General features: G+C 34.1%; 1 protein-coding gene across 1 annotated transcript in view; it reads left to right on the top strand.

The window, feature by feature from the left end:
- LOC129247314 (lachesin) overlaps positions 1-22,191 on the top strand; it is a 151,694-nt gene that overhangs the window by 67,829 nt on the left and 61,674 nt on the right. The gene's annotated exons all lie outside the window — the stretch shown is intronic.

The following is a 22,191-nucleotide window of genomic DNA, read 5'->3' as shown; positions in this document are numbered from 1 at the left end:
CAAATGCATATTTAGCACAATCTTATTAATTATATTTACCAACAATTGATTAGTTGCGAATTTCGTTTGAGCAAAGTTCTATTCCTTTACACCGATTAGTAATTTTCAGCTTAGTAAGCATTCAATAATCATAAAATTCCCTCGTGAATTTTTCTTAATTCTATATAATTTATTGTAAATGTAGGTATGAAATGAAGAACATTATACCACTATAAATTCCCTCGTGCCTTTAATTTTATGTTCTTAAAATCCGAAACAAATTGGGTTTATTTGTGTTAATACCCTATACCGATTTGCCAGGTATTGTTAAAGTTAAAGTTAAAGTTATTGTCGATAATAGGCAAAAAACCAGGTTATTCCTAAGAAGCCGTTTAAGTTCTAGTATAGCTGTAAGCAGCAGTAAGGATGCACTAAAGCAAGTAGTTTTATGTTTTTTTTGCATTTTCCTTAAGTAGATATATTCAAAAATATATAAAAAAAATTTTAACTTAAAATGTTGAAAATTGACGAAGTTATACCCAATACAATAAGTGCAGGTAGTGAGTTATGATACAACGGCCAATGAAAACTTTAAACGATTTTTTCTCAAAACTACTTTTTTGAACACGGTGGCCTCGATTTCTCGAAGACTTATGGACCGATTTTAATTAATTTTTTTTATTTTTTGTACATGTATTGGCTATAGTCGTACATAGTCGTTTTTAAAAATTCCAAAAATTAATATGTTTGCAAGCCTTTCGAAAACAAAAAAAGGGTAAAAACACAAACTCATTTTTCAAACCTGCACCATTTTCTCAAAAACAAATAAGAAAAAAAACCTCCACGTACGACGATACCCATTGATGTATAGATTACGAATTTTTTGGATTTTTTGCCTTCAGAAGATTTTTCACCGCTGCATCGTGGCCACCAGGGTGCATCAGTTTTTTATGACGTCTTGCAGTAATATTAATAACAATTGTAATTTTTAATATTTTTTAATAAAAATTTGTGTCGGTATAGTTGAATATATGCTATTTAAATAAATTATAATCTGTCCAATCCTCAAATAATCATCCCTGCTTGTAAAAAAAAAATCATGAATGACAAATTTTCGAAGAAAATCATCTTCAGTGATGAGGCACATTTTCACCTCAGTGGATTCGTCAATAAGCAGAATTGCCGCATTTAGGCGAATGATAATTCAAGAGTGATTGCCGAAAAACCAATGCACCCACAAAGAGAACCACAATTATGCCTCAGCGTCATGGAAAATTTGGACCATCGGATGGAGGTGTGCCATACCAATATTATCATAATAAGGAGAAATGACAATAATTTCTTTAAAAAATTGTATTTTATTCAAAATCAACACCGGCCCTGTATCTTAACCACCCTTAATATTATATGTGTGTGGTCATTCCTGAAACTTACTTGTATATATCTGGCGTTGTTTAAATAAATATTTAAGGTTAGCTACTGTACCTTGATTCTTAACGATAATGCAAAATGGAAACGAAGGCTCAAACGTAAAAAACCTCTAGATTTAAACTAATAAATAAATAAAAATCAGTTAAAGTATGAATTGTATTTTGCTGAGGATTAACTAAAATTATTTGTTGTAACAAAACTCTACAAAAATTGCTCGTTAGTATATATACCTATGTAATGTTATACTAGTTGCAATGAAAATACTAATAATAAAAAAAAAAAAAAAAAAAAAAAAAAAAGCTACTGTAGCTTACAACGAATAAAATCCAGGAACCAGACCAGCCAATCCTTATGGAGAAGGTGCAAAATTTCTAGTATCTGCAAAATATGTTAACCATTGAAAGCAATGATAATAATTCTAATTAAAGGTAGCTCAATTTTCTGTATTTCGTTTATGTTCAACTTTTTCAGACTAAATTATTTTGAGATAATTACAAAGTTAAAAAAAATTTGCTTTTATTTTTTCAACAGTATACAATTTTTCGATTGGTATTTTAAGAAAAATATAACAAAAACGAGTTTCGTAGACTTTGTTTACACATTTCGTAATCATAGCATAATTAAAAAAAAATAGATATAAATGAAAAAAAAAAATTCTCATGAGAATAAAACTGTTTACTTTTGCATTTTAATTTAATAAGCGTTTGAAAGGAGTGCTTCTTGGGTAAAAAAGTCATAAATTATTTGAAAACCAGTCTTATTATTGGCTGAAAGTTTTCTTGCATTTGGGCATTCATAGATTGTTAGATTGATTTGAGGTACGCACTTTAACCTCATGGCCTTTTGTGCCCTGGCCAGTCATGATATGGTAACATCCGTTGCGAGTCCTTATATATATAATTATATTTTGTATATTCGTTAGCTTTTTTGTATTTAAATGCGTGATTAATATTATTCCAAAGTTATTAGCAGCTCGTTAGAATTAATTTTGTTGGAAAAGCCACCGTAAAAAATCCATAGTGACAAGCATTAATTTTCTTTAAATTTTTCATACTAAATTATTTAAATTTTAGTATTTCAATGAGCTACTATTTTAGTGAGGTAATTAAATACCGTTACTAAGGGGAAAGGTAAACAAAAGGAACATTCATTCAAAGGCATAAGAGTCATGTCTGACGAATGCTTTCAAGTCAATTCGCTTAGCACGAACTCGAATTTGTCTACGGATTATTTAATCATTGAAAATGCAATAATTAACAAAAAATAGTAGAAATCACAATTTATTTGGTTTTAAAAATTAATTGATAATTTGCGGATTGGTTACAATGGCTTACAATAACTGTTTAATGACCTCAGGCTTCTCTATCAGTAATTTCTTATATCGTGGTTCATCATAAGCGTTATTTTTATTACCAAATTACGCCCGTTTACACTTGAGAGTAGGCGTGATACCCGTGATATGAATTTTGAATCATGCTCATACTCCGGCTGGCAAATTTTGAGATAGTAGGGCGTATCCGACTGGCAACAAATGTTCAATGCATGGCCACCGGAAAAGTCGTCCTAGATACTTAAGGGAATTATTATTTAGGCCTTTTATTATTAAGTTGGTTATACAAGTGATTTTCTTGATTAATTTATTCTCCATGTCAGGTATATTTTCCGCGATTTGGGTATAATCAGAGTATAATTTTAAACTAAGTAATTACGCATAATTAATTTTTTCCCAGCCATGTGCGCATCTTTGTTTTTAATTACTAACATACAGACACTTCGAGTTAATCATAATGTGATAGACACTTGAATGATGCGTAGTTTCTCTTAATTTACTTTTATCTCAAAACAAAAGCATCGCATTTGCAATTCAAATGCTCCTCGTTTTAATTGCATAAGCCAGTGGTTTTGAAATAAACTAACAAAATTGTTAAAAAAAGTAAAGAGCAGACGTACGCACACACACAGACACATAGTTTATTTGCCCTGTCGTGCGCTCTTGAGTGCATAAAATGCAAATAAAGCTAGCCAAAAATATTTATACGTCATTGCAGTGAGCGACGAACAAAAGTCATTATTTGAATTTGTGCGTTTTTAATGCAGTTAAATGCAAATTTAATTTGCTTTTAACTCAATGGCCAATGGCAAAGCTATGTGTGCATGCTTTATTCGTGTGCATGTATATGTATGTATGTATATTTTAAGTGCACATAAGCAGATATATATATTTGTACAATCCCTCGTATATTAAATCCTTTTGTGGCTGATGCTTAAAATCCTTGCTGACGGTGAAAACATTTATGCAGCATATCGACAGCTGGCTTGGCGTTGGCTATTCGGGGGCGAAAATCCGGAAGAAAGACTATTAAAATTGCTTTAAAATGCAACCATAAAAGTGGCGTTGTGGGGTTGCAATGTGGAAGGATGCATTTTAATACGTTTTACAGTTACGGTCATAGAAAAAGGCATAACGCGTGTAATAAAAATGACTCTAATCACGATGGAGCTTGGTTGAAAACAGATAAAGAAGGTACGAACACATTTCTTCTATGATTTCTAGACTTTAAAGCAACTTTCTGAAGCTGGTTATTTCATGTACGCGATAATTCAAGATCTGCTGTAGCAAACGTTTTGAAATTCTGCGCTGTACTTTTTCACACAATTTACCAAGTTTGCTTGGAAGCTTTTAGCTTTATTTTTTTAATAATCATTTATCTTACATAATCCAGCGTAGAATCTCTCTTACCAGCAAGTGCTACTTTGGACTAAGTAGGCAACTGAGCAGTAAAGTCCTCTCTCGATGAACAAAACTAACACTCTAAAAGGCTCTCATCATGCCCGTCCTAACGTATGGCGCAGAAGCGTGGAACAACATCCGATGAAACGACGCTTGGAGTGTTCGAGAGAAAGATTCTGCGTAAGATTTTTGGACCTTTGCACGTTGGCAACGCCGAATATCGCAGGCGATGGAACGATGAGCAGTAAGAGCTTTACGACGACATAGATATAGCGCAGCGAATAAAGATCCAGCGGCTATGTAGGCTGGATAAAAACGCTCCGGCTTTGAAAATATTCGATGCGGTACCAGCTGGTCGTAGTAGAGGAAGAGGAAGGCCTCCTCTGCGTTGGAAAGATCAGGTGGAGAAAGACTTGGCTTCACTTGGCGTTTCCAATTGGCGCCGGTTAGCACGAGAAAGAAACGACTGGCGCGCCAATTAAGAAGGAATTGATGCGCGAGAACATTCGGACGTGCCGAGGTTCAAATCTCTTGGCATAAAACACCAAATGATAGAAAAGCTTGTTTTTAAATAACGGTCGCCCTTCGTCAGGCAATGGCGAACATTTGGGTGTATTTCTGCCATGAAAAAGTTCCTCATAAAAACCCATTTGCCATTCGGAGTCGACTGCCTCCCTCGGTAGGTCCCTCCTTTTATGGAAAAACATCAAGACGCACACCGCAAGTAGGAGGAAGCACTCGGCCAAATACCCAATAGAAGTGTACACGTAATTTTTTTATTGTTCAAATGATTACTCAGCGGAAACTGACCAAATAAACTAAGAAGAGTTCTGTTCTTTTCCTTGCTAATTGCTAATAAAGCTATTTAAGTATGGACGATTCTTGCTGCTCGTGTTCACTTAGTGATAGAAGCTCAACCAATTTTATCCTTATCTTTGCCTTCTTATCTTTGTCCCCTTATTTGAATCCATGTTCCTCTTTTTATATATATCTTTGCCTCTATCTCTACCCTGTTCTTTAACTTCATCTTTATCTTTTTTTATTAGAGTAGGAGAAAAGCATCGAAATTCTATGGCCACTGTGGCTGTCACTGTGAGTCTTTAACCCGAAATAAAACCCCCTCTTGTCCCAACGGTTACTTCTGCCGGAACCTTGCCGTTATGTAATACGTCGAGAGGTCTTTATGGAGTATGTTAAATCAAATCAGTCAGTCTCTGTTAGTACGAGAATCTGTCTGGTCTTCGTCTTGCAGCGACTCTTCAGCATTTCTATCAGTTTGGAGATCGAGCTGTACTTGGGGCAGGTTCACCTTTCGGTCCCATTCTTCATCAGGCATCGAGTTCATTATACGCGCTGCTACACCACTTAGGACTCGCTATTTTCCAGGTTTACCACGCATTTGCATTGTAAGGTTTGTCTCTGTGGGATGCTGGCCAAACACCATGCAGAGGTCTTCTCTTTCGGTATTCGGGCAAAAGAGGTCGTTTTCCGAATTAATGAGGTGTATCTGAAGAGTATCTCTTTAAAACTTCCATGACCGCTCAGAAGTTACGTCACGTAAAAGTCAACCACCCCGTGCTTCCCTCAATACCATTTGGGTATGTCTGGTATCAGTTTGTGCATCCAGTTCCCATTATTTGAAAGATTCCAGCGTCGCTGCTACTCTCTGATGGTTCTTTGTCTCTCTTCTTCTCTAATAACAACGAGCGGTATTATAGGTTATACACCTTCTCTCTTTGACCGAGAGATCTATCTCTATCTCTATCTCTATCTCTATCTCTATCTCTATCTCTATCTCTATCTCTATCTCTATCTCTATCTCTATCTCTATCTCTATCTCTATCTCTATCTCTATCTCTATCTCTATCTCTATCTCTATCTCTATCTCTATCTCTATCTCTATCTCTATCTCTATCTCTATCTCTATCTCTATCTCTATCTCTATCTCTATCTCTATCTCTATCTCTATCTCTATCTCTATCTCTGTCTCTATCTCTATCTCTATCTCTATCTCTATCTCTATCTCTATCTCTATCTCTATCTCTATCTCTATCTCTATCTCTATCTCTATCCCTATCTCTATCTATATCTATATCTATATCTCTATCTCTATCTCTATCTCTATCTCTATCTCTATCTCTATCTCTATCTCTATCTCTATCTCTATCTCTATCTCTATCTCTATCTCTATCTCTATCTCTATCTCTATCTCTATCTCTATCTCTATCTCTATCTCTATCTCTATCTCTATCTCTATCTCTATCTCTATCTCTATCTCTATCTCTATCTCTATCTCTATCTCTATCTCTATCTCTATCTCTATCTCTATCTCTATCTCTATCTCTATCTCTATCTCTATCTCTATCTCTATCTCTATCTCTATCTCTATCTCTATCTCTATCTCTATCTCTATCTCTATCTCTATCTCTATCTCTATCTCTATCCCTATCTCCATCTCTATCTCTATCTCTATCTCTATCTCTATCTCTATCTCTATCTCTATCTCTATCTCTAGCTCTATTTCTATCTCTAGCTCTATTTCTATCTCTATCTCTATCTCTATCTCTATCTCTATCTCTATCTCTATCTCTATCTCTATCTCTATCTCTATCTCTATCTCTATCTCTATCTCTATCTCTATCTCTATCTCTATCTCTATCTCTATCTCTATCTCTATCTCTATCTCTATCTCTATCTCTATCTCTATCTCTATCTCTATCTCTATCTCTATCTCTATCTCTATCTCTATCTCTATCTCTATCTCTATCTCTATCTCTATCTCTATCTCTATCTCTATCTCTATCTCTATCTCTATCTCTATCTCTATCTCTATCTCTATCCCTATCTCTATCTATATCTATATCTATATCTATATCTATATCTCTATCTCTATCTCTATCTCTATCTCTATCTCTATCTCTATCTCTATCTCTATCTCTATCTCTATCTCTATCTCTATCTCTATCTCTATCTCTATTCTCTATCTCTATCTCTATCTCTATCTCTATCTCTATCTCTATCTCTATCTCTATCTCTATCTCTATCTCTATCTCTATCTCTATCTCTATCTCTATCTCTATCTCTATCTCTATCTCTATCTCTATCTCTATCTCTATCTTTATCTCTATCTCTATCTCTATCTCTATCTCTATCTCTATCTCTATCTCTATCTCTATCTCTATCTCTATCCCTATCTCTATCTATATCTATATCTATATCTATATCTATATCTATATCTATATCTATATCTCTATCTCTATCTCTATCTCTATCTCTATCTCTATCTCTATCTCTATCTCTATCTCTATCTCTATCTCTATCCCTATCTCTATCTCTATCTCTATCTCTATCTCCATCTTTATCTTTATCTCTATCTCTATCTCTATCTCTATCTCTATCTCTATCTCTATCTCTATCTCTATCTCTATCTCTATCTCTATCTCTATCTCTATCTCTATCTCTATCTCTATCTCTATCTCTATCTCTATCTCTATCTCTATCTCTATCTCTATCTCTATCTCTATCTCTATCTCTATCTCTATCTCTATCCCTATCTCTATCTATATCTCTATCTCTGTCTCTATCGCTATCTTTACCTATCTTAAAGCGTTAGTTGCTCCCTCTAAAAAATTCATTCAGCTTATCTCCATTTCAATGCGCACCACCGTATACGGGTCAGTCACGCCATTTATAAATGTCAGCAGTGCATTTGCATAAATGCTGAAAATGCAAAAATAGCTCAACAGTGAGCAAACGCGCACTAGGCTTAAAAACCGTTATGCACTAAATAAGCAAAGCCGAACGCAGCAAATTTTTTTAGGGGCCTGACACCGGTAAATGACCATTTAGCGTTGGTGCATTTCAATGCATCCGTTGTGCCTTATGGCTGCCAAATATTTACGCAAACTGCTACATCCATTGTTGTAGTTGTAGTTGTTAGCCGTTAACTTTGTTTTAGTGTTGCCATTGTGTCCATTATTGCAGAGCACCATAATGAGGCAATTTATTTAATTCAATTAATTTGATGACATTAAAAAGGCCGCCAACTGCTAAATATATGTATGTGTATGCATGCACGTATGTATGCGAATGCATCTAGTTTTAGCACCAACCAACAACAACACTAAAAGTCAATAAGTTAGCACGGCTACGGCCGAATGGGTGCCTAGAGAGAATGGGGCAAGGTGAAACCACAAATGCAATTTTTCACGCTAAAGCCCCGTTGCTTTCGTGGCATTAGTTGCGCTTTAGAGTTGGTAAATAAATTCGCTACATGCAGAAAATATATGTGGGTATGTGTAGATGGGGTCATACCTACAAGCGCATGCATTTATTTAATTGTTGCTATTTAGTGCCGCTACCTCAATTCACATCAATAAATTATGTCCATTTAGTGTATAAATAAATTCAGCGCTTTATTTGGCACTAAATTTAGAGCGCCTAAAATGAATGTAAATAAATACATACACCCGTACATTTACACTATGCAATAAATATAAATATTTCGTACTCGCCACCGTTGTACATGTATGTGTGTATGTGCTATGCACAGTGATTAAATTTTGACTTCATAATTTCACTTTGCTCTACTTTGTTGCCTTTAAAGTGAATTTAATGATATTTTATTAAGTGGAGCAGACCCCTCCTGCTATTCTTCTGTTTCAAGTGCTCATTTCCTGCATGTCTTCATTAACTCACTACAATAAAGAGACACACACTGAACCTCAAACACCAATACCCAGTAGAATAGCGTTCATCAGACATCAGGCGTGCGTGTTGTGCAAAACTTTGGTAATAAAACGTTTAAACACGTCTCAGCAGACGTCTGTCATTGCGCTACTCCACCAGTTGCCCCACCTGAACGCCCCACACGCTCATTACCCCTCATTTTGTTTTACTAGTTTCGTATTGCACGCCCACTCAGTTGAACACCAGCGGCGCTGCGGTAAGCGTTTCGGCATTTGCTGTGATCTTCATCGGAAGTACTTAAAAGTGCAGTAAAAAATATATTGCCGTGTATTTGTAGATTTTCTTGTATTATTTTACGGCCAAATGCTAGTTAACTTTTATTCTACGATTTTGCCATCAAGATGCAAAAGTGCGATTCTTGGATGAAAATTTAATTTTATACGAGTAGTATGTAAAATAATAAACCGAAAAATACGCTAAGAATAGTTCAAAAATCGATGCCAAAGTTTTTTTGTTTTTAAAATGTCGGTCTTTGGTTGATTTCTTTTAAAATCATACGCCATTTTGATACTGACAGCTGTTTCGTGCTCTAAAAAGTAGCGGAAACTCAATATCAATCAACCAACGGGCTACGAAATATTCAAAACTTATTCCAAAGGAGGTGCTGTTGGTTTGGCACGAGGCGAGTTTTCACCTCAGTGCCAAAGGAATTTATGTAACTTTTCATCGGAAAATCTGAACGTGAAGTCAAGGATATCAGAAGCGGTGGCGCATTCGGATTTTTTCTTTAAATTATGACTGTCCATGTCAGCTACAAAGTTTTATTATAATAATTTATTTTTTGTGTGCTAAAATTAACGGCTAATTGAGCGGCTTCGTTATCACGTTCGTTACCAGTTATGCCAACATAGCCTGGTGACAATATTAGTTTCACATTCTCACCTAGCTCGATTAGCATTTGCTGTATGGCCACTATTGAACCCATAGTATTGCTAACGTTTCTGACTCCTTCAAATAGAGAAATGCTATCAGTGCATATAAAGTGTCGTTTTTTTGTAGATTTGGCAGACAGGAGGATTGCTAAAATCGCTTGCACTTCAGTGGTAAATGCGCTTGCCACAGGTGGAAGTAGGCCGTGTCTTTGAGTGGTGCCGCTTCAATCCACAACAGCCAAGGCTGCGCCGGTATTGGATTTGAGCAGTCTGTAAAAAGAAACACCCAATGCTTTTCCGAGAAAGGCTGAATTGCTTCCGTACTTAAAATCTCTTGTGCCATCTTTGGTATGCCTTATAAGACCCGTAATAAATGATTCAGTGTTAAGCAACCAAGGAGGCTGTTTTATAGCTGAATAAGGCAATGCAGTAATATCCAGTTGTTGAAAAAAATTAATATATGTACATACTTATATTTAGATACATCAGGGAAACTTGGTACGCCTTTTACTATTTGCCTAAGTTTACAGGCCACAACTTTCATTACCTCGGAGTTTGTTTGATTCCAAAAATTAACACACATCCCAAATTAAATTTACTAAATGTACGCAGGTGTATAAAATTCGGTCCGAATCGAATTTAGTACTTCCTTACTTGTTTATATTTTTTGCAATAAATAAATTTTTATACAAAAATAAGGAAAATTTATAGTTTTCCTTAAACATTTTCCCATTGCGAATGCTTTGCCATGTTACGCTCTCTAGTGGAGGGTTTTGAAAAAAATAAACATCAAATATTAATTGATGGCACCCAATAACAACATAAATAAACAAATTTTCTTCCAAAAAAGCGTAAAAAAAATTAATTTTATAATAATAAGGAAAATTAAAAATATAGAAGCTCGAAGTCCATTTATAATTGCCAATATATATTAATACTTTGATTGCCGAAATTTGTCGAATTGATTATATTGCTCAAGAACAAATCGAGCCGCCCTAACATATGTATATGAATGTCTTTTAGTATTTTGTCCTCCTTTCAACCCATCATTCTAAAGTCACTCAAAATAATTTGCAAGCTGACGATTTTGTGTCATTTGTCGAGCTGTCCCCTAATTATAAGCAAACTCACCCAAAACTAAAACCTTTGCCTTACCCTGTCAAACGCAGAGAGGTCACATTTGAAGCACATCGAGAAATAGATAGATAAAAGTTTCGTTTCCCAAGGACACACTCAAGATGGTTGACGCTAAAGAGCGTGGTGTGGGGAATTTCCTTAATTAAATTGTGTGTGGAAACTTTGCGAAAACTTTTGTGGCATGCGTTCAAGTAGGCCGTCTTGGTTGTGTTACGTGCGGATTCTATTTATAAAAATAATAAAAATAATTTATCAAACTAGGCGACAGCTGGTGAATATCAATAAAAACAATATTTGCAAAAGAAGACGATGCTGATGACCAAAGCAAGAAAAAACTCGCCAAAGAAAAGAAGCGAATAAAAAAATGGAATAATATGTCAAACTAAGAGGACCAAGTAGGCCACGGCAGCAACTTGCGTGCAAGCGTTTAATGCCTAATGCGTTCGTTGCATGGCGCGGGCGAGAGATGCCAAACACCGCAGTGACCGACATATCATTAGTGTTGGCGATGAACCGGACAAACGTCAGCAAGTCAAACACGTGCATACATACATGCATACATGTAAGTAAAAAGCAAGAAAGGCGCATAAGTTGTGTGTATGTGTAGATACCCACACGTACACATCTACACAGAATCCTGCTTTTGCTAGCATTTCGAATTGTAATGCTAGGCGCTAAGTCGGCTGGACAGCAGCAGCAGCTGAAAATTACCAGCAAAGTCCAGGCGGAAGCGCACAAATGCCGGAAATTAACAGTAAAGCCAGTCGTTATAATACGCTCAAGTTGGCAAGTCATCCGGACAGGACAGGGAGTTGAGCTGCAGGAAAAAGTGCAAAAAGTAGAAAAATAAGAAACTCCCAACTGAAGCCACCTAAGTAAAATGAGTAGAAGTTTGTTTTGGCGCTTACGCTAGCCTTTCTTGCATCCACTTGGAAGCAAGTACGTATGCGTGTGTGGCGCGTAAGTGTATGTGTGTTAATAATGATGAGCACAAATGTCGCAGAAGATGGACAGCAAAAAAAATTTATTACATGACTTTTCAAGCGCTAAAACGTCGCAGTTCTTTTGAACAAAAAAAAAAAAATAATCAAAAAGAAAACGAAAATAAAAAATATGCACTGCCTTAATTTAAGTTATTTGTGCGCTTTTTTCTCATTGCTTGCTTTTTCACATTCTTAATATATATTTTTTTAACTTTGTATCCTCACACTAATTGGTGCCACATTAGTCGTTTGGTCGCTACCAGCGCCGCCACCATGTCTCCACGACGCAATTCATGTTTCCTATTATAGCATCACCCACCCCTTTGCTCTCTACTACAGCTACTTGAACTTTTTCTTTCCGTTAGTGCTTGCAGTTATGTGACGTGTGTTTTTTTTTTCGTTTATTGCAATAAATTTTTTCTCAGTGTTACTGCGATGCGCATATTTTTATTGCTGTTTAAGCTCTTTGCAATAATCCATTATTGCGCATCCTTCCACTGCGGCCATTGCTTGAGATTTAGGTAGATTACGATCGGTCATTAAGACTCGGAAGTATTTCAATATGCTGCCCAATTTCTGTGTCACCAGATGGCGGTAAAATTACATCATCATTTTGTGCTTGGCTGCAAGAGTTAGGTAAGAAAGGCGCACTTGCCGTGAAAAATTTTAAGTCAAGTAGCGGCTGAGCGGCAGCTGAAGCGCTACTAAATTCTTTGATGATCGCTGAAATAGCATCAGAAGTGAGCTATTATTAAAGTTGGGCTAGATAATAGTCTCATATTTCTTTTCGGGTATTTTCTAAGACTTGATGTACTTCGAATATTCGGTCGGTAGTAGATTCACCAGGTATGAAGCCACGCTGATGGGAGCCAAGTGGCTATGCATCCTATTCTGCAGAGGAGTTGCATGCATCTCACTGACTGGTCGCTGTATTTAAGACGCTAATTTTTCGGCTCCTTCGTCTTTATGGTTTTTTGCGTATTTTTCCGTAGTTGGACAAAGGAATGTTAACTTTACTGGTTGGCGTTTCGATATTCGATGTCATTATCGTCTCTCTGGCCTCCGCTGCTTTTACAATTCAGTATATTGTAGCATCGTTCTCTTCATAGTTTAATCCCATTCAGAATATCAGTCATCATGTTGCCGTTTTTAATCTTAATGAAATCACATGAAAACACACACCATCTCGTTTTCGATTTCCAAAGTTCCTTCGGGAAACCCGGAAAAAAGCAGTGAAAGAGGAAAGTTGCGAGGGTGAAAGTAAGTATTAAAATAACGCAGGTTAAAAAAATTGGCAAGGCAAATATTCGCTTAGGATTTATTGTTTAACAATTCTTTGCACCTTGGCGGTGGCGAGTAACGCAGGCGATGGAACGATGAGTGAATAAAAATCCAGCGGCTTCGTTGGCTGGGTCATGTCGTCCGAATGGATACAAACGCTCCGGCTCTGAAAGTATTCGATGCGGTGCCAGCTGGTGGTATCCTCTATGTTGGAAAGACCAGGTGGAGAAGGACTTGGCTTCACTTGGTGTTTCTAATTGGCGCCAGTAAGCACGAGAAAGAAATGACTGGCGCGCTTTGTTAAACTCGGCCAAAATCGCGTATGCGGTTATTACGCCAACCAAGAGGCAGAAGAAGAAGAAATAGCAAACTGGTACTGATTTTTTAAGGGGTTAGGGGTAGTCAGAATTTTCAAAAAATCGATTTTTTGTTTTTTGCATTTTCTTAAAGTATAATGTTTTAGAAATATTGTGTAAAAATTTGAAGTGAATCCGAGAAATACTTTTCAAGTTATTCAACAATTAACAAAGGGCGCTCGGCCGCTCCGGAGCCGATAGCAAAACTTTAAATGCGTTTTTCTCAAAACTATATTATGTTTTTCAAACTGGTGAACACTGTAACTTAAAAACCGCTACGTAGATTTCAATAAAATTTATACGGCTTTTGAAAAACATAAAAAACTTGTGCCTGATCGAAGGATTTTTTTTTTTTCAAAAATTTCGATTTTTTTTAACAATTAACTGTTGGTTTTTTTTTCTAAAATCTGGAAAAAATTTTCTGAGGCCGCCATTTTGTTCATTTGAAAAAAAAAGCTTCGATCAGGCACAAGATTATCTATTAATAAAACTAATTTTTCTTGTCCGATTGGTTTTAGATGAATCTGCAAGGACTTGTGATGTTCACCGCAAGGGACTTCTGGAGAAACGGGCTTCACACAAACAGCGATAACTTTTGCAATTATTAATTTTTTTTTTTGAAATTTTGGTGAAGTCAAGTTAAAACATGATGTTCTTATGCTATGTTTTTATTTTTGTTAAATAAATTAATTAAGTAGCAAAAAAAAATTCGTGAAAATCATCATTTTTTCGGGCCTCTGACTACCCCTAACCCCTTAATGCAATGGGAAAAAAGTTCACTGTTCATCTGGTGAGGCACTGTAATTTAAACAGTTGCGACATTGCAGATGAGCTTTCATGAAATGTTATTCCTGTACCACTTTCACTAGCTTGGAAGAGTTAAGCATAGCGCTTGCTTCCCGTTAGGTCTTGATTAGCAAATCATTCCGAAGCAGGTACGGTGTGGAAAAACTTAGTAATTGCAGCACAGCCAGAGACGTTTTCGAAGACACTAACTTAAAGCAGATCTAAACTCAAGAGATTATTATGATTCAAGGGAAGTTGAAGTTAGGCTAAATTTGGAAAAATCGCCAAAAATGCAGATGTGACTACCATAGCCAGAGTGCATATGAGAAAACAGTACGAGGGCCTCTCTATTAGTAGGAAATGCATACCTTTGGGACTATTTTGAGGAAATCAATCTTCTTACTGTGAGACGTGCAGAGCGTGAGCGATTCCCGCTGAGTTTTGCATGACGGAAGAAAGTCGGAAACTGTCAGACATCCACTAACAGGTCTAACTCAAGTAAAGTAATATTGATAACTGATGAATGCACATCTCTCACGCATCTGCATTAAAAGTGTTGTACTCTTCAAGCATTTTGCACTAGTCACAGGATATGCAGCACAAAGGCCCTCCATATATTGTTTCTTTTTTTGTGTACTCCGAATGGTATCTCTCTCTACCTAAATGCATTTTCAAATTTAAGCGTTATATGTGTGCTTGCCTCACGGTACGTGCCCATAAGTGAGTACATTGAAAAATATATTACAGTAGCTTATAAAACGTGTCATACCAGCACAAATGCACAGCGCTGTAAACTCTCACACACACTCGCATACACTGGTTTTACAAAAACAATAAAAATGAGCATAAAAATAACAGTTAGAATGGCAATAGCCGCTGCACAGGGTGTGCAAAAGTGCAGTAAAAGCCAACAGTTGGCAAACAGTTTAGTATTACTAGGGTGCCTACTACTAAATTGGGTACTTATGTAGCTGAGGCAAGTGTAAATGCATAGAAGCGTAGAAACTGCATAACGAAATACCGCCGAGAAAAAATTCGTTCATGCTATAACTTTTGATTACAATGGGAATATTGGGTAAAAATCAGCAGCATAAAAGAAAATATTGTCATGGCTGTCAGCCTGTGGAAATGACAGGTACTGAGAGCGTGGCAAGATAGAAGTTAGAGCAACAAACCAAGCTATTGAGCGAAGAATTGCATACACAAAATGGCCAACTCCACTCCGTCCGTGGCCAAGTCCTGCACAGGCGCCACTCTTTTCATCCCAAAGGAAAAACTCGTCTCAAAATTCAATGCATTGCAAATTTCAATTTCAATTGAGTAGCTTTTATTTGCATGTGTGTGTGTGTGTGATTGTCTGTTTGTATGCATCACTTAGTATGTTTATGCGTATTGCGTCCAGTTGGCATTTTGTGCAGGTCCATTGAATGGCTGCGATTTGCATTCGGCAGATTTGCTGCCATTTCAAATGCAAAACCAAAGTGTGAAAACGAAGTTCGATTTGGCTAAAATTTAGATTTCTCGTTTGGGAAAACTTTTTAGCCACAAACACACACCTACACATCGCATACACACATTTGCATGCCATCACACAAACTAACATGTAAGTACGGGTAACAAAGGCGACTTCAGTTACCGGCTTTTAAGTACTTTGCTGCTGTTGTTGTTTGTTTTTTTTTTTTTTGTTTTGTTTTGGATTATATTGATGGTCGGTTGTCGATTTCAATTTGATAGCCGTGTTACTGGCAGTCATACGTACACTTCGGTAGCCAAGTCAGAAACATTCGCGTATAGTACACATACATATATATGCACGCACACACACACTGCTGTCCTTTATTTGGACTACTTGTTATTATTGTAAGTAAAATTGTTTGCTTCTAATAGAAGCAGGAACTTTTTCCATTACACAGTCATATTTATTTCCGGTAAACAAATGCTATGGCTCCAGCTTTAGAAAGAAATGACAAATAGAAAAAAGAGGAAGAGGAAATATTGTACAAAAATTCGAGGGGCTTGGTTAAGCAACATAATTTGTTCATATATTTTAAATAAAAATTAAAGATATATGTATGTTTTTTCTTTTTTTTCCTGTAATATAATTGACGCTTTCACCATTTTTGGGTGTTTTGCCAATAAAAAAATATAAATAAATAAATAGAACGCAGTTTTATGCTACATTAAAGTATGATTTTTTTAGAATTTCTTAAACAAAATGGACAAAACTATTAATTTATTTAAGCTCTATTTTTTCAAGTGGCTAAGATGCTAAGAAATTCGAGCTTTCAAGGAAACTTTTCAAGCCAGTAGAGTAAAAATGTATATGTACATACTTATATACATATCTCTAAGGTTTTTTAACAAAAACTTAACAAAATAATAAAGTCAACATAATATAATAAATAACATAAAATAAAATAAATCTAAACTGGATATATACACCAAAGGAATCTGCAGGGGCCATAAGGAGGAAGATGAAAGCGTCAAACATGCGTTGACATCGCACCCAACGCTGACACCTATATTTTTAATAAAAAGGGCAGATACTAAAATTTTTTAAAGAAGTTGGGCTAAGAGAAATACTCTGAAAAATAAAATAAAATAATAAAATAAACTAAAAAATAACTCAAATAAAAGTAAAAACACTAAATAACATAAAATAATAAATATTATAAATAAAAGAAAAGAAAATAAAATAAAGCAAAATAAAATAAAGCAAAATACACGAAAATGGAAATAAAAATTAAAGCATAGTATAAAAAAATTAATATAAAGTGATATGAAATAATAAAAATATAATAAATGACATAAATTAATAAAAAGTAATAAAAAATAATATAAAATAATAAGAATAAAGTAAAATACTAAAAAAAAACAAATTATGTGAAATAATAAATAAATAAAATATGACAAAGTAAAATAAATTGATAATATAGTGAATAAAGTGAAATAAAAAAATGGAAATAAAAATTAAAGCAATATATAAACTAACAAAATATATAAAATTATTGAATAATAAAAATAAAATAATACAAAATTAAATAAAATTAGATAAATTGAAATAAAATAGCAAACAAATTTAAGTAATGTAAAATAAAATAAAATGATATAAAATAAATGAAATAAATTAAACAAAACAAAACAATGAAAACACACAAATTAATAAGAAAGTAAAGTATAATAAAATAAAATACTTTAATTTAAAATATTTAAATAAATTAAAACAAATTAAAATAAATAAATCAAAGACAGAAATAAAAATTAAAAAATTAAAGTAAAGTAAAAAAATAAATAAGAAACTATATTATTATATAAAATAATAAAAATAAAATACAATAAAATAAAAGGGCATATAATAAATTTAAAAAAATAAAATGAAATAACAGTAAAACAGTAACAGTAAAAAAAAAATAAAGAAACAGAAACAAAAAGTCAAAAATTAAAGGAAAATAAAATAATGAAATAAATTGTATATCTATATATAAACAATGCATAAATAAAATAAGATAAAATAAAATAAAATAAAATAAAATAAAATAAAATAAAATAAAATAAAATAAAATAAAATAAAATAAAATAAAATAAAATAAAATAAAATAAAATAAAATAAAATAAAATAAAATAAAATAAAATAAAATAAAATAAAATAAAATAAAACAAAATAAAATAAAATAAAATAAAATTCACGGTGTCCATCCCCATCCCCATGATCTCGAAATGGAATGGACAGACGCACAATCATCCAATTTCTGAAACAGAAGGTTTCGCAATCGCTATCCAGGACCGAGTTATTCCAACAAGAAATTTCCGAAAGTCAATACATGGCGAGGCAATAGAAGATAGATGTCGAAGGTGCGGCATTTACGGCGAAACAATCGACCATGTAATTGCTGGATGTAGCGTACTTGCCCCCCGTGAATATGTTATGAGACATAACAATATAGCAAAGATCGTCCACCAACAACTTGCGATAAAACACGGTCTCTTACAAGCAGAAGTGTTGTATTTTAAATATGAACCAAAGGCAATATTGGAAAATGCAAATTTTAAACTGTACTGGGACAGATTTATTTCCGCAGGTCAAGCCGCAGCCGCCAACAAACCTGAAATCATCTTGTTCGACAAGATAAATAAAACAATCGAAGTAATCCATATAGCGGTGCACCTTAATCGCAACATCCAAAGCACATACTCCACCAAAATATCGAAGTATGCAGCTTTGGCCATAGAACTGAAACGGATGTACAAAGCGAGGGAAGTGAATATAATTCCAATAATTTTATCGTCCACTGTATTAGTGCCTAAGCATTTAATAAAAAACTTGAAGAAGTATGACTGCCAACACCTTTTACAAGACATGCAGAAGTCGACCATATAGGACACATGTGCAATAGTTCGTAGATTTTTAAATATTTAAGCAATAGCAACCGCATGGGCGTAGAACTTGGACTACGCTCCACCAGAGCACAATCCCTTGAAAATTTTATCCGGGATGTGTAATCTCCGGCAATAGCCGAGATGGATTAAGCTCAAAAAAAAAAAAAAAAAATAAAATAAAATAAAATAAAATAAAATAAAATAAAATAAAATAAAATAAAATAAAATAAAATAAAATAAAATAAAATAAAATAAAATAAAATAAAATAAAATAAAATAAAATAAAATAAAATAAAATAAAATAAAATAAAATAAAATAAAATAAAATAAAGTAAAATAAATTAAAAAAAATGATATATATTGATATAAAATAATAAGAAGGAAATAAAATAAGTTTAAATAAATCAAATGAAATATTAAAATAAAATAAAATAAAATAATATAAAATGAAATGAGCAAAAAATAAATTAAAATACAAAAAGACAGCAAATACAAACAAAAATGTAAATAAAAATTGAAAAATAAAATCAAATTAAAGAAATTATTCAAACTAAAATCAAATAAACCGAAGAGTTTGATTTTTCAACATACCTTCTACTCAAATATGAACGAGACGTTATCAATAAAACGGCCCGCGGATGACATATGGCAAAAATAAATTTTTTGTTTTTTGGTAGGACTGTTATAAGCTTACATGGCAAATTTCAGCGTGATATGTCACATAGTTTGTTTTCTGTGCTACTGTAAACAAGTCAAGCTCGAGTGTGTTCTTCGAATTTAACGATGGAAATTCAAGTTGAACAAAGAATTTGTTTGAAATTTTGTTATTTCAACAAAATTTCGGCTTCAGACGCCTTAAAAATGTTGCAGACAACCTATGGGGACTCTGCTCTATCGCGTGCACGTGTTTTCCAGTGGTACAAATCGTTCAAAGAGGGCCGTACATCAACCCAAAAAACCACGCCAAAGTCGCTCAAAAATTAAGGTTATGCTGACTGTTTTTTTCGATTACGAAGGAGTGGTGCACTCGGAGTTCCTTCCGCAAGGCTGATCGGTTAACGCTGAATATTATTTAGACGTTTTAAAGCGTTTGCGCGAGAACATTCGTCTTAAAAGGAAGAAATTGTGGGACAACAAGTCATGGTTCTTGCATCACGATAATGCACCAGCTCACACATCACATCTTGTTCGCGATTATTTGAACAAAAGTAATGTTAATATCGTTCCGCAAGCACCGTATACACCTGATATGGCTCCATGTGACTTTTTCCTGTTTCCCAAGCTCAAGTTGCCGCTCCGTGGAAAACATTTTGAGACAATTGAAGTCATAAAAGAGAATTCGAAGAACACACTAGAGCTTGACTTGTTTACAGTAGCACAGAAAACAAACTATGTGACATATCACGCTGAAATTTGCCATGTAAGCTTATAACAGTCCTACTAAAAAACAAAAAATTTATTTTTCCATATGTCATCCGCGGACCGTTTTATTGATAACGTCTCGTTCATATTTGAGCAGAAGCTAATATCTTTGCATTGCGCTACACTTCGTCGACATTTTTTTATGTTTTCCGATTACCTTCTATTCGATTTCTCAGGACCATCATAATAGACGTAGGATTAATCGAAGGCCTCTTCATTTGAATAGAAAATCTTATCGTCAACTTATTTATTCATATCTGAAACAGGAAATAGTTGCAGCGGACTAATTCTGAAGAAAATCTTGGATTAAAGTGCAACTCTTCGAATACTTAATGCAATAAAGGTGGCCTATCATCATATTTGATATTATAAATTTACTAATATGAATAATGCCAGAAACAGAATTAATTCCTTTTTATTTTCAATAAAAAAATCTATCATAAATCACCTTTTATTCGAAGCTGGCATAAAATTCTAAGTCCTTTTGTTTGCGCAACAAGTTCTGTACATATATATATATAAGAGAACGCAGAGTATATATGTACGAGTGTATCACTCCCCTATTATTATTATGTACGAATCTTACAAGCCATCAAACATATTTCATGATCATTAATACCAGGCACTTTACAAAATAAATACTAAAACTTTAATATTACGACTACTTTAAAAATCGCGTCAACAAGTACATAAAGCAATATTCATCGCTTAAGATACTCAAAACTACGAGCGACTATTAAAAAAAATATAAAAGCGCTCTAAAGAATCATGAAAATATTTGTGCAATGTGAAATTTCTATTTGGAAGCAGCTCATCAGGCGCGCCTGGCTGAATTTACCATAGCGGGCTGCCAAAAGACACGACGGCAGAAAAAAACGCAAAACGGAAATATAAAAGGAATAAATTCGTCCAGCAATGGAAATTATGTCTACAAAGGAAATTTTCATGATATTTTCAATTGTTGTGGAGTCTGACATGTAGCCAAAATAATAGAAAAAATGTATGTAGACATGGGTGGGATGGTAGAGTATAAGAAAGGTCAGTCTCAACTCTAAAGAAGTTTCGGAAGAAAGTCAAAGCGTTCTTAAGATACGAAAAATACATACAATACGAAGTTGAAGAATGAGAAAACGTGTATAAAAATTTTGCAAAAGTACGGTATTTGCATGCGTAAGTCAGTATGTAGGATTGTTTAAGCGGAAAATTGTGAAGTTATTTGTGGCAAGTCCAAGCGAGCTTTCCTCCACATTGTTCAAGCTGAAGTCTTTTTATTCTTCTCATTTTAATTTCAAATAAATTTTTTGGTGGTCCAGTTTCTGTGTTTTTTTTTTAGTTGCATAACTTCCTTTTGTCTAGTTTTATGTGCTAGCAACCTCGGAGGTTTGATATTTTTATTCGTTTACCGCAGCGATGTTGTTTTTTGCTGTACATCCTCTTCATACTCAGACCTGCCGCATAGAAAGATATGGCAAATATTCTCAAATCCACTTTATTCCTAACCATATTTTTTTGTAATAAAGCCATTATTATTTGTTTTAACTCTTTTCGCGAAAGAAAAAAATTACGCAAATATTTTCAAAGCTTCTTTAACGCAATTCCGAGATTTTATTGTAGAAATAACAAAAAGCGTGGTTTCTGGATTTTACAAGAAGAGTATTGTTAAAGTAAGAGTAACAAAACTTCCATAAAAAAATAATGATTTAGGTTATTATGAGGCCAAAAAATATACAACTCTGATCCAAATAAGTGGTTTATAGTCCAAGTTTCTTCCGAAGCAAAATTATCTCAGCACGAGTTTTCGTCCAAGATTTCTATTTTGTTTTATTTGCTCTATAATTCGACTATTTGTTTATTTATTTTCTAATTTGTATTATTTTTCTTCATTGTTCTTATTTTACTTCATAGTGCAACATTCATCAAAATTTCGCACTTCTTACTCAAGTGCAAGTTTAAAGTGGTTCAAAAATTGTGTTGATTTTTGGCATTTTTTCCACTGACGGTGTTGGGAGAAAATGCACAAGACCAAAACTCAACGATCTATAAAAAAAATGTTTCACAAAATTCTGAGTAAAATATTTGAAATTTAA

Source organism: Anastrepha obliqua, chromosome 5 (genome assembly GCF_027943255.1).
Source record: "Anastrepha obliqua isolate idAnaObli1 chromosome 5, idAnaObli1_1.0, whole genome shotgun sequence".
NCBI lineage: Eukaryota > Metazoa > Arthropoda > Insecta > Diptera > Tephritidae > Anastrepha > Anastrepha obliqua.
Note: the sequence above shows the minus strand (reverse complement) of the source record. Positions and strands in the feature narration are given on the sequence as shown.